This window comes from Nannospalax galili, unplaced genomic scaffold (genome assembly GCF_000622305.1).
Source record: "Nannospalax galili isolate Female #2095 unplaced genomic scaffold, S.galili_v1.0 scaffold4192, whole genome shotgun sequence".
Taxonomy (NCBI): domain Eukaryota; kingdom Metazoa; phylum Chordata; class Mammalia; order Rodentia; family Spalacidae; genus Nannospalax; species Nannospalax galili.
The window spans coordinates 32,070-46,053 of NW_008331644.1; positions in this window are offsets into that span (position 1 = coordinate 32,070).

The following is a 13,984-nucleotide window of genomic DNA, read 5'->3' on the forward strand; positions in this document are numbered from 1 at the left end:
ACCTAGGTACATTTTATTTTAAAAATATATAATATAAATGACATTTATATGTGAATATTTATAAGGAAATTTATGGCAGGTTTTTCCTAGAAGGGCACAGCAAGTTTCTGCTGCTTTTGTTCTTAATCAACACCAGATTTCAATATGGCAGAAAACGCTGCAGCTCACAGTGGACGAAAACAAGAGTCAGTGATGTCAGAGTCCTGTAGATAGCCATGGTTTCAGGAGCCTTGTAGACATTAAAGTCAAAAAGGAAAGAGGAAAAACCATCATGGTAGTAGGGCATTCACCACTCAGTGACCATTGGCGCACAGTGTACCCTAGATCTGTCTTTTTCATTGGTTGAAAACCCTGAGAGTTGTTATAGAATTGTAATTATATATCAGCCAAAAAAAAACCTCTTTAAAACGTAGGAAAGAGTTTATCTTGAATTTCACATGTAACATGTTCACGTTGTTAGATGGGTTGCTAAAACATGATGTTTGCATTCTGTTCTTCCAAGTGGTCATGACAGACACAATTACAATATTGTTAGCAACAGTTATATATCACAGAGCCAGAAATAACTGAGTACTGATTTGTGAAGGAAGCCTTTTTCTTTCCTCTCATGGACCTGGTTTTCTCTCTTATTCTGTCTCATTCATTCTCTGCACTGCACACAAAGTAGAACTTATGTAATACTTCCAAACACTAGTAAAATGGGCAGAGATGCTAATAACCTATTCTCAGGGCAGATGCCTACTGGTGCCTTCAGACAACACAGCGGTGTGACTGAGGGGTAAGTTCATATCGTATTGAGGATCTCTATTTTGCATAGAAAGTTTCTCCCTATTTCAAAGTGATATGTTAATTCCTTTTATTTTTCTCTGTTGATTTATCATTAGTTGATGCTGAGTTTGCATTTCCTTTCGTTGAAGTCTAGCTTAAATTTCTGGTAAGTTAAGCACATGAATGGAAAATGTGAACATTGTCTTTAGTTTGAAAAGTTATCTATATATGCACAGTTTTCCTGATTTCTTTTTCCAAACACCTGCTCTTCTTAAATATGATGTTACTGTACTGTATGAAGAATATGAATTATGAGGTTTAAGTTAAAATGCACTGTTATACATTACACAATGTTTTAAAAATAAATTTTCATTTGAAAAAAGATGTCTCATTTTGTCAAACAGCGATAAAGTCATCAGCTCTTTTCCCATTTATGTGTGTCATAGTTCACTTTAATTTTATAAAGAAAACCATCTCTGTTCACTCTTACCTTAGAATAATGTGGAAAAAAGATGTGCATTTTAATTTTTCTACACATTCATTTTCATTTCAGTCATGTATCATGTCACCACATTATAGAAAGTGTAAGTCTAAGTTTCCTAACATACTTATTCGTAGAAGCACTTTTATAATGGCTTAAACACTGTTTCCACATATATTCAGCCTATTATGTTTACCGAAATACCAAATCACAGAAAAAGAATATGTGATGGAGTATAGTCAACATGACGCTGTGTGATGTATATTTACCACTTTTGAGTATGATGTTTCAAAGACAAGTGGATTTATTTATCATGGACCTACTATCTTTCTGTCATCTATTTGTTCATCCAAATATAAACCTATCTGCCTTTCAATCACCTACTTATCTACCTACCTCTCATCTATTTCTTTCTGTCAGTCTGTCTAAAATCTATCATCTAGTTGCTCAAGAAATTAGCATTTTATTCTTACCTTTGAATAAGAATATATAGTATTATTTTCAGCAATGTGCTAGTAATCTCAATAGCCAAGGAAATAAAGGGAAAGAAAATGTCCATGTTGTGTTTATAGACTTGTTCATATAAATATTCTCAACAAACTCAATTTCAATCTACTGATGGCTTAGAAGTCAATTTCCAAGGCTGTAAAACTTAGTAATTGGCTCCTGCCAGCTGTCATGGGGTTTATCTGTTTTGCTAGTGAAATTATCAATAACACCTCATCTCTGTCTCAGAAAATGGCAACAGAAACTTTCTCTAGAAATTATGAAAAGCAGGCTTTACTGGAGGACATGTAATTATTGAAAAATAACTGTGGTCAGAGGCAAGTTGAGCAAACCATGATGGCGTGGGGAAAGAGAGGCCAAGAGGATCCAGGAGGATGCCAGTCAGGTAGAAAGATCATATTTTTTCAAAGACAATAAAGGTAAGAGAATAAGATTATCAAAAATATTGATTGCATATTTTCATAAGGTATAGCACAGTACATTGATATCTGGAAATAAAAAAATTAACCTAGTGTGAGATAAGAACTCTATCATTAATTAACTTATTTTTAGTCATTCAATGAGCCTATATTTGTTTCTCATCTTATAAGCTTTGAGCAAAAATCCAAACAAGAGAGCATATCACTTAATTTTGTATGAAAAACAGAATATAAACGATTATAAGTAATGCAAAACTGAAAATTTCAGCATTAAAGGCATGGTTCAAATACCAGTCCAGACAGGAAGCAGAAGCAGGAGGATCTCTGTAAGACCAAGGCCAATCTAGCAAATTCAAGTCCAGCTAGGGCAACAGCAAAACAAAAACAAAAAATAAAAACACCCAAATGTCAATCTATCAGTGAGTTCATTAATGGGCCTTCTTCCTATTTGAAATAACAACACTTTTGCTTTGTATATGAATCTATATGATTTCTCGCCATGTTCTATCTTCCAAGATCTTTTCATTCAATTTCATATCTTACAAAAATAATTGAGTAATATTTTGAAAATACAAAATTAATGAACTTTTCATTCATGCACAGTTGATGTTTTTTCATAATTGTTCCACCCAACCACATAACAGAAGGGGCCATAGCTTAGCAGGTGTGCTTAGATTTGAGCTAATCTTGTGAGTGATTATCCTAGCTGTGCTAGCAACCTAGCAAAATCTTTTAACTATGTGTGAAGATAATAAGTATCTTGTGTGTTGCCATGTGGGTTAATTCAAGTTATTTGTGGAGAACTCTTAGAAAAAAGCTGGCAAATATTAAATATCACATAAAGAGAAATATGCAGGTTGTGCTTTCACAAAGGGAGAAAAGATTCTCAGGGAGTAAGTCCCATCCAGAGAACAAGATAAAGTAGCAAATCTGCTTACTCCATCTGCAGAAAGGTTGGAGAACAAGGAGGTGACAATACACTTACTGGTATTTCTTAATTCTAACCCTTCCTTCAGGTTTCTGAATAGTGAAGTAAATTAGAGCACATGAAAGTTTTAAATCTGGCCCTTATTTGAGAAGTTGGATGATGTGCTTTATGCCAACATGGACTGATTCAGAATTAAAATGAATTTCTGTAAAGAAGCTTAGACCAAAATTCAGGTCCCGGGGTTCCATGCTGGATTTCATACAGGAGAGAATATATTTGTGTGTGCCCACAAGTTCTTTGAAGAGGTGTGGAGTGCATCAGAACCTTCAGATTCCATGAACTGGGTCTTGAGGTAGGTCAGTAAGACAAATGCTGTAAAGAGAAGTCAAAGACATGGGGTGCCAGGAAGAATGAAGAAAAACCTGGGTCATCAGTGACGATCAGAAGATGAGACAAGAAAGAATGGGCTTACTATAGGAAGATCTTGACTTTCTATTCCACTGGCAAAACTAGTTAGAAGACAAAGGAAAAAAATCACCAGGAAAAATGTCCCAGAAAACAGTGATGTCTATACTCATATCCAAATTCCTGCCTTGAAATCATCAGGGGAGAAAGAGCAACCCATTCTTCAGGTAGTTCATGGAGTATAGATACCTAAAGTAGGTCTTGGGATGGACAAGGGAAAGAGAAGCTGAATATCTGAGCATTTGCTAAAAGGTGGATGATTTAAACTAGCAAGCATTGTGACACTCTTAGAAAGCTTACAGGTCTTCTAAGCAAGTGAACTGCAAATTTTCAAAGGGTGTAAAATCAGCTATACAAATGTAGGGGCAACTTTTCATATTTATACCATAGCAGTCTTTTTTATTTTATTTGTATGAGTGTATTGCCTCCATGTATGTAAGTGCACCCTTGTGCAATGCCCAAGGAAGTCAGAAGAGTGTCATATCCCCTGGAACTACAGTTACAGATTGTTGTCAGATGCCATTTGGGTGTTGGGAATCAAACCCAGGTCCTCTTCAAGAGCAGCCAGCGCTCTTAACCACTGAGCCCTCTCTCTAATCCCACTATAGCAGTCTTGGGGATAGAGATTGTGGGGGGTTATTTCATTTGTTTTTGTTTTTATTTCATTTGTTTCTGAGACACAGACTTATGAGCTTTCAAATATTAGATTATTGTTTTCAAATGTTATTAGTCCTTATAAATGTTTCGTGTTTTTAATTTTATTTCATTTCATCATACAATCTAATTTTATATTTCTTTCTGCTTTTGTTCAACAAATCTTTGATCTTCTCCCTTCAGAAAAATACACATCTCAGAAACTAGATTAAAAAATATAATCTGTATGAACCAAAATCTTGGATATTTTTGTTTCTTTGCTTATTTTGTTTTGACTCACATAGATTATTTGTATCTGCACAGCCTCCCAAAGGGTAGGCTGTGCACTGTACAAGTCTCATTTATTCATTTACTCAGTTCTTCCTGAGGCTCTCAGGAGCTTGTGTTTGGGATATAGTTCCTCCTTCACCAGATAAGTCTCCAAAGAGCTTGGTGTTTACTCCAGGATACAATTAGTGTTAAACATTTTGAACAAATAAAGGCAAATCAGCCGGGCATGGTGGCACGTGCCTTTCATTCCAACACACAGAGAATTGGATCTCTATGAGTTTGAGGTGAGCCAGGTACATAGTGAGATCCTGTCTCAAAACAAACAAAGAAACAAAAAAATAAGCAACACGAAACAAAACAAAAGAAAAAAATTAGGCCAATCAGACACTCAGATGCAATTTATCTGTGTAAAGCTGGTCTAAATTTTCAGTCACATTGAACCCAGAAAGCTTCTGCCACCTGGGAAGTAGTGTGCTATATGCTATAAACAAGGAAAAATGCACACAAATAGCCTGCTGCTCGTTTTCTGAGGTGAGACTGACACTAATTCTTATAATCTCTAATATCTCTCCTGAGATCAGTGACCACATATCACCTAGTAAGTGGGATGGCGTTATTTCCTGACTAGACTGGGATAGTCCAAGTTTATGTCAATGGCTGTTAATAACTATGTTCAAGTGCTCCTTTTCCTCTAATGTACAGCCGCTTGAATGATAGACACATTTCTAATCACTCTACTGATTGACATTTTCCTCTCACATTTGCTCAGCAGCTCAAATTCATCATATTCCCAAGAAAGAGTACTCTGACTCAGCACTTCCCAACTTCATTAGGCACAATGGTCCCACCTTTCCCGCCCTTTTAGAGCTTCTGTGCTACTCTAAGGTGTCTATGTTTTCCATTTTCTCCATTACTGTTCTCCCTCCCTCTGTGTGTCAACAGTGTCAGCTTGTCCTGTGGAACTTTTTACTCTCCAAAGGAGTCATTCATTGTCCATGTTTGCAGTTTTCACCCCTGACCTGAGCCTGAAAACCCCTGGCCAGAGCTAGGCCAATCAATTTTGAATAGATTCCTCTAAGCTTCTTTTCCTACAGAACAACTTCTTATGTGATCTTAATGGAATTCAAATTTATCAATTAATAGTTTTGAAAGTATCTCTGAGTTTTCTCATTGCTTAAAACTTTCAACCCATATAGTATTGATTACCTTGAAACTATAGCTCAGCCTTCCTCTCTAGACAAAGCTCTCATCTAAATGTCGAGGAAGGAACCCACTCCAGGGTACAAATAGTAAGAAGACTAGAAGCCAACCTTACAGATCAAGAGAGATCCTGTTGCAGATTCTGGAATAATCTTGAGTGAGGAAATAATCATTTCTAATCATTAGAAAGGCTTTACATTAGATAGTTCCAGCCTTGATTTTAATTGAGCATCAAAGTTTCTTAAGCCCTAAGTACTACCTGACCAGAGGAGGAATATTTTGTGGAAACCAAAGAAACATGTAGGCCAAGATTATGAATATCTCAATGGTATTAAATTGATAATGCAATGATCAAAGGACCTTTTACTTCCATCTTTGCATTTAACAAAATTCTAAAATAGCCACAGGATTCATGTACTCAAATAACCACCAGGGCGAATGAGTATTATTATTGGCTGCAAATGAGACAGCTTAAACAAGAAAAAGGCTTAAGGAACAGGCCTCTGAGCCAGAGCATTTTAAATGGAAGGACATCAGGGATAGGTGGGACCTGCCTGGGGACAAAAACACAGTAAAAAGCTTCCAAATCCCTTCTTTCTCATACCAATTCTCTACTATACCCACCAATGCATCCTCTACCCCACCCAAATGTTCAACTTGCTAAGCCAGGGGTAGTGTAATATCTTGGGAACCGTTTCAGACTCTTGTCACAAGTACAATCTGTGTCCTCACTGGAATAAAAAGAAGTGCCAGAATCCAATAGCTATTAAGTGCAGACATCCACTGTGTTTTAGTATGTGATGATGAAGGAATAAATGATTGGTGTGTCTTCATGTTTTTACTATAATCACTGGCAAATAACCTTAGAAGAATTGCCTGTTCATGTAGAGAGCTTCACTAGACACAGGAAAATTATGTTTTTAACAGATATAGCTTATCACCTTTTGTCTCACACAAAGTAATGTCAATTATCTCCTTGTCAGAAATTTTGTCCTTACTGCCCAATCTGAGAGAAATCCCTGGCTCAAAGTGGTCCTCAGATATCCCCTTGGTAGGCAAACATGTATCACTGAGCTCCTCTAAACTGGATCTGATTCTGCTCCCTCAGCTGCAGTTGTTTGACTACTGCACCAGGAATTAGGATGGCCTCACGGGTCAGCTGAAGTTGTTAGAACTCAGAAGTGGAAATCAGGGTGGTCACATGGTTCAACTGCAGCTGACACGTGGTCACGTTTCAGAAGGTGAAATTCAAGTCATGCCTCTGGCCAATATTCACTCCCCTTGACAAGATTTTCTTGTTTCTATTCACTCTGGAACAGGAGGATTATAGGTCACAAGATGAAACCCTCTACTTAGGATCACAAATTATGGAAAGAGCTGTACCACTGATCAGATTGTCTGGTTAACAAGTATGAGATAACTCATGGGATTGCTCCACTCTCTGATGAGCTATAATTGGGGTTGCTGATCAAGAATCCAATAGCCAATGTCAGACCTGTGTCCCATTCCCATTTCACTGGATGCAAATGCGGTCACATTTCAGGCTATGGAGATGGCTCAGCAGGTTAAAGGCATTTGCTGTATAAGCTTGGGAAAATTAGTGTGATACATGCTGGCCAAAGTGTAGGAAATAAGAGACTGCAGAGTGTGGGTCCCTGAAGAGATTCCTGTATTAACCCTAAGCTACCCAGAACTCAAGGACCATTGAGAAAGAGTGGCCAGGAAGATTGTAAGAGCCAGGGGAGGCAGAGCATAACCACAAGGAAATGGAGTCCTACAGGCTCCTAGGATCTTGCTCATATGAACTATAGCAATGGTGTCAGCATGCACAAGACCCATGCAAACTCAGTCAGACAAAAAACAAGCATAGAACTGGAGAAATGGGTAGCAGGCCCCTACCTTAGCCAAAGAAACTACTGGCAACTGAATACTGCTGGGTGGGGAGAGTTGATATTCTTTAAAGGAAAGACCCTAGATAGACTGTCTAGACCCCAGGGGATGAACTTGCACTTAGGGACATCTGAGTGTACTAACTTGACTTGGTAGGACTTAACATATATGACAGAATTCATTAAGTCCTGTGGGGGAGCTTTTTGAGGAGTGTGGAGGGGACAGGATATAAAGATGATTAAGACGTTTTATATGAAATGCACAAAAATTCAATAAAAAATATACATTAAAAAAAGTAGGAAGAAACTAACTCCATAAAGTGTCTGACCTCACCATATATCCTGTGTGTGCCCACCCCCCGCAACACCAGGTGAACACACACATTCTCAATCTATCTATATCTCTCTCTTTAATAGTAAATAATTTTTTTAAGATACAGCATGTGATATTGACACTGGATACCCCCACAGGTAGATTACAGTGTTCTTTTAGCCCTTTCTCAGGGCTAGAGGTCGAGATTTCTACCAGTGAAAATCTTAAATTACGGTGGTATTATTTCAGCTTAAGTCAATCTGCTCCAAACATTAATTAGTTCCTTGAAACTAAGATAATTAGTATTTTCTAATTTTGGGACTCCTTACTGTTTGAACATATTTGGTCTTTTCATATAAAACCAATCAAGACAGTGTCCAGTAATCAAAGTATTTAATGGGAAATTCCCCTGTAACCTGGAATTGCAGAGCATCAATGTGCCCTTTTTAAAAACCAGCCTAAAAACTGTTCTATGGTTTGCCTGATCGCACAAGAGACCCCGAAGGATCTCTGATGACAGCAGGTGAATGATCATTGTCTTCCTGTGTCTGGTTTGTTTCATGTAATTTAATGAACCTAGTTCCCTCCATGACATAATCTCAGTCCTTTCTACAACATTCTATTGTGTATGTACCACATACTTTTTAACCCTTCATCCACTGAAGGGAATCCGCATGGATTTCACGTTTTAAGTCCTCTGAATATGGCTGTACTAACGGTGGCAGGGGAATGATTCTGTTTGATATAATGATAGGTGTCTCTTTGACACACTGATTTCATTTCCTTTGGCTGTGAAATCAGGCATCTATTTGCAAGATCATGGAGTACATCTCTTTAATGTTTTTGAGGTGACTTCATGCTGTGTTCAGTAATGACTGTCCTCATAAATATTACCAATGTGTGAGAGTTCATTTTCCTCTGCTTGCTTGCCTGCACATACTGTCCTTGCCTTTTGTAGCAGCTAACCCAGCTGCAATGAGGTGAAAGCTCATTGTTGTTTTGCTCCTCCTTGATGGTTAGTGATGGTGACCATCTGTTCATACACACTGGCCATTTGAACAATTTCTTTTAAGGAGATATATTCACATGGCTGGTTTGGAGTTGTCTTCTATTTAGGTATCTTGTAAATTTTTTGGTCCAATCAAGAAGAAAGTAACCATAGGATTTTGTTGCTGATAAATTCACCAAGATACTGAGCATCTTAGTGATGCTCACTGAGCCCCAACCCTGAGAAATGCCCTCAGTAAGTCAGAAGTAGCAGAGACCCTGACTGACCTGTCTCTTCTAAGAGCATTTAACATGAGTGCTTCCTGAAGAACCCCGCCTCTGAACATCTCTCAAAGGTTGACAGCAAGTTTCAGTTGGAGATTACAATGCATATCCCAGGAAGTGCTACTATATTCTCCATGACACCAGGGGCAGTGCCAAAGCACACTCCATGCCATCCCAAGCAGCATCACAGAATTGACCCTGACACCCCAGGCAGTGTCACAGCATCACCTATGTCATCCCAGGCAGGGCTACAGCAACTCCCATATCATCCCAGTGCTAAGAGTAGCAAAAGGCCCCATAAATATAACTGCTCAAGACTGTAAATCTCTAGTCTATTTTCTGAAATACCCACCTTTCCAGTTTCACAGGTCAATCATGTGGTCATAGAACCACCCCTATGAAGGCAAGTTCACCTTAAGTCATGCTGAATAGATGAGTGGACTACGTAGTGCATTGATGAGATAGTGACTTTTTCCTGCCTGGAATCATGTCTCCTAGTACAGAACTTCTGGACCAGCCACAGTCATGTAGTCTGTAAGTCTTCCCACTTTTCTGAATTTTTCAGAAAAGCATAATCTCTCCTTTTCTCCTTTGTGGCTTTCTTACTAAACATGCTTTCTTTAATGCTTTGGGCTGCCCCAGAATCTTGTAGTTCTTTAATTTTCCCTAAAGCTTCCTTCTCCCCCTCATGAGGCTGCTAATCAGCCATGTGCCTGACCTCTATGCAGGCTCTAAACCTGCATGGTTTCATGGATTTCTTTCCTTCTCCCCTCCCTTCTTGTTCTCAAGGCAGCTGCCAAGATTGCCAGCTTGCCTGCCCTGAGGATTTTTTCTTAAAATTCTAATAAAATTGTAAAAGCTTCTATTTGCATCCATTCTTAAATTATTTTATGACTGAGACTAAGAACCATCTGGGGAATGCTCCCCGTTTCACCAGGCAGTGCCACAGCACCCCGCATGTCATCCCAGGCAGGGATACAGCACCCCCTCCATCATGGAACCAATGCCATTCATTAACCACCATGTTCCAGGGGATGTGCATTATTCTCTCACTTTTCAGAACTGTGCTTGTAGTCTGTATATATTCCACATAGCTGATATTTATTATATGTTATATCTGCTATTATGATCCTTTGAGTTTTCTCTACTGGCCACTCTCTCCTTATTCTGTCTTTGTTTCCATAATTAATAGGGAACCATTCATCTAAGTACTATTTGTTTACTGAAAATTGCTTTATACATACATCTATGGAAGTTTCATTTCTTAGCTATCATTTCTAGAGTCAATGCTCTTTTAAAAATATATTTTTTTATTTTTTCTATATGAATATTTAGCCTGCATGTATGTAAGTGCACACATGTCATGCAATGCCCATGGAGGTGAGAAGAGGGCATTGGATTTCCCTGGAATTGGAGTTATAGATATGGTTATTAGCCGTCATGTGGGTGCTGAGAATGGAACCTGGGTCCTCTGCAAGAACAGCAATTGCTCTTAACCACTGAATCATCTCTCCAGTCCCGTGCTTAAGGTCTTTTAATATTTCTTAAATATCATTTCTTTTGATTAGAAAAAAGATAATTTTTTAGGTGAAATAATTTTAGGAAAGTTTGTTCAGTTTTGGTGTAACTCTCTTACAGCTCTGAGACTGCTCCTTCTCATCATTTTATGTATAATACATGCATATGCATATTTGATATATAAATAGACATATATTAAATTATATTTATATTGTTCTTTTGTGTTGTCATATGGTTATAAATGTAATTTATGTTAAATGTGGCTAGTAGATGGAATTATCTAGGGTCTTTTGATAGTTGCTCTACTGTGTAAAATATAAAGCGGGGCTATTGTTTGTCATTTTATGTATTAGAGTTTAACTTTTACAAAATAAAGATATTATGGGTACCCCAAGGAACACTGTTTGGAATATTAACATACTTAATATTCTAATTGGCTATTTGGAAGAGAGGACAGCATGGCTTAAAATGAAATATTTAGCATGGCTAATTTTAAAGGTGTTAAACACGCCATTAGAGACCAGTAAATCTTAAAAAGTAACTTTCAAAATAAAAATAGTTAGAAAAAGCTTATATGTTACACAAAAAATCAAGTTAGTTTACATAAAGGAAAAATAATGCCCATATACTTGCAAAAGGCACAAGAAAACATAATAAGAAAGTATGATTTGAACATAGTAATGCAGACCTATGATCCTGCCACTCACTTGGGAGGAACATCAGACATAAGGTCATCCTTAGTTAAGTAATTTTGATGCCAGCCTGAGCTATGTGAGACCTTGTTTCAAAAATAAAGAGAAAGTGAGGAAGAAAGTGTCAAACACAGCATCAGAGTTTTTACTGATTTTGTGTGACATGGTATATATGTTTGGGATAGAAACAAAGTTTTCTTTTTGGTTAAAAGCTTTCCTTTCTCTTCCATAACAAAACAAAAAGATTATAGACTTATTCAGCACCTGCTATCCTGGATTATGTGGTAATTCTGCTACCCTCTTCCCATTCTGGTTTCTGAGAATTCTGACTCATATCCTCCATTGATTTATAGTACCGAATTCTAAATTTGTTGTCTTTCTGACAGGAGAGGATGACCGTGTACTGGTTCCAGTGTGCACTCTGCTACTCATTAATCCCGTTTCCTCTTACCCTCAGAGGTACTCTACACAAGCTTTTCTCTTTAAATACTTGTTACAGTTTTGTTTCTCATTAATTTATAAAGGTGTATTTGTTGTTGGTTTTTGTTGTTGTTTTCTCTCCACATTTTTATTGAGCTTTTTATTTATTTATTTATTTTAATATTTTAGTTATTTATGTGGGTGTATGCATGTGCATGTACCATGGCATGGGTGTAGAAGTCAGAGGTATATTGCCTTCATGTGTGTAAGTGCACCTGTGTCATGCAATGCCTGCGAATGTGAGAAGAAGGCCTCGGATTCCCCTGGAACTGGAGTTACAGACAGTTGTTAGCCACCATGTGGGTGCTGGGAATTGAACCTGGGTCTTCTGCAAGAATAGTCAGTGCTCTTAACTGCTGAGCCATCTCTCCAGTCCCCTATTGATTATTTTTATTTTACGTATATGCATGTATTGCCTGCATGTAGGTATGTGCACCCATGTCGTGCAATGCTGGCAGAGGACAGAAGGGGCTGTTGGATCTCCTGGAATGGAGTTACAGACAGTTGTTGGCTGCCATGTGGGTGCTGGGATTTGAACCTGGATCTTCTGCAAGAACAAGCGGCACTCTTAACCACTGAGCCATCTCTCCAGCCCCTTATTGAGCTTTTTAAATTTCATACATTTCCCACTCAAATCAATCTAGACCCCCTTCCCCATCCATGCCTCCACCTATCCCACCACCAAACTCTATGGACTCTGCCATACATGCTGAGTCTTATTCATTGAGGAGTTTGTACCCAAATGTCCTTCAGTGTAAATTCATCAGTCTCATCACTCCATCCAGTGGTCATATCTAAGTCATACTCTCCCTCACCCAGCAGCAATCAGTCTCAAATAGTTCTCAATCTAGTGCTGATCCACCACCTATTTCTCACCTCCCCTTTGGGCCCTTATTTAATTGAGCTGACATGGGTCCTATGTTCCACACCACCACTGCCACAGACACACATGAGCAAGCCTCCAGTGGTTTGGAGGCCTCCACCTCCCTGTGTTCATGAACCAGCCCGGGCTCTCACAATCTTTCTGCCTCCTCTGTCCCTGAGCCTTGGGTGGATAAGGATCCATATTGGAATCCCATCCTACACTCTACAGTCTCTTATTCTCCAAAACTTGGCCAGCTATGGCCTTCTGTGTGCATTGCACTATGAGGTACATGGAAGCCCCACTGGTGAGAGCCAAGGGGTGCATTAGCCATCTATCTCCCCCTTATTCACTATGGTCCATGAGCCTGAATTGTAGAGATACAACTGCAGATGTATGACCTAGCACTGGGAATCTTCCAGGAGTATGTTCTCTGTGTCTGACCAGATGTGCAACTCTGCAGTAGCCTCCATCTTTTGCAAAATAAATAAATAAATAAATAAATAAATAAATAAATAAATAAATAATAGTCTACAAGGAAGATTCTTTGATGAGTGCTGTATGACATGTTTGTCACTCTGAGGGAGGGCTCTTCTGACACTGCATTCCCTGCCAAGAAGCTTCCAGGAATACATATGCATTAAAGTTCAGACACTCTATGTGCTTTAAGACAGGGTCTCTATGGAGCCCCACCTGGCCTGGAACTCCCTATGTAGACCAGGCTGGCCTTGATCTCATAGAGAGCCTCCTGCCCCAGCCTCCTGAGTGCTGGGATTTATGGTGTAGGCCACCACATCCAGTTTAACGGTATATTTTGTTGCATAAATATTGCTAGCTCTTTTTGTTTGTGTTATGAAAGTTTATTTCAATGTATATTATACCTTTCAATTTCTCACACGTAATTTTTCATCATGCAATTTGAAGTACACAAATTTAAAAGACATTTTTATTTTTATTTTTATGTGCATGAGTGTTTTGCTTGCATGTATATACTGCACCATGTGCATGCAACAGCCACAGAAATCAAAAGAGTGTGTTAGATACCCTGGAACTGTAGGTGTCAGTGGTTCTTAGCTACCATGTGAATGCTGGGAACAGAATCAAGGTCCTCTGCAAGATCATCCACTGTCTTAAACACGGAACAATCTCACCACCCCCAAATATACATTTTAAACATACTTAATTCCTTTTATTTTTATCTAGTCTTCATAAGTTTTTCTCAAACCCAAAGTTGAAAACATATTGTTTTAAATTTTTTTAGATGTC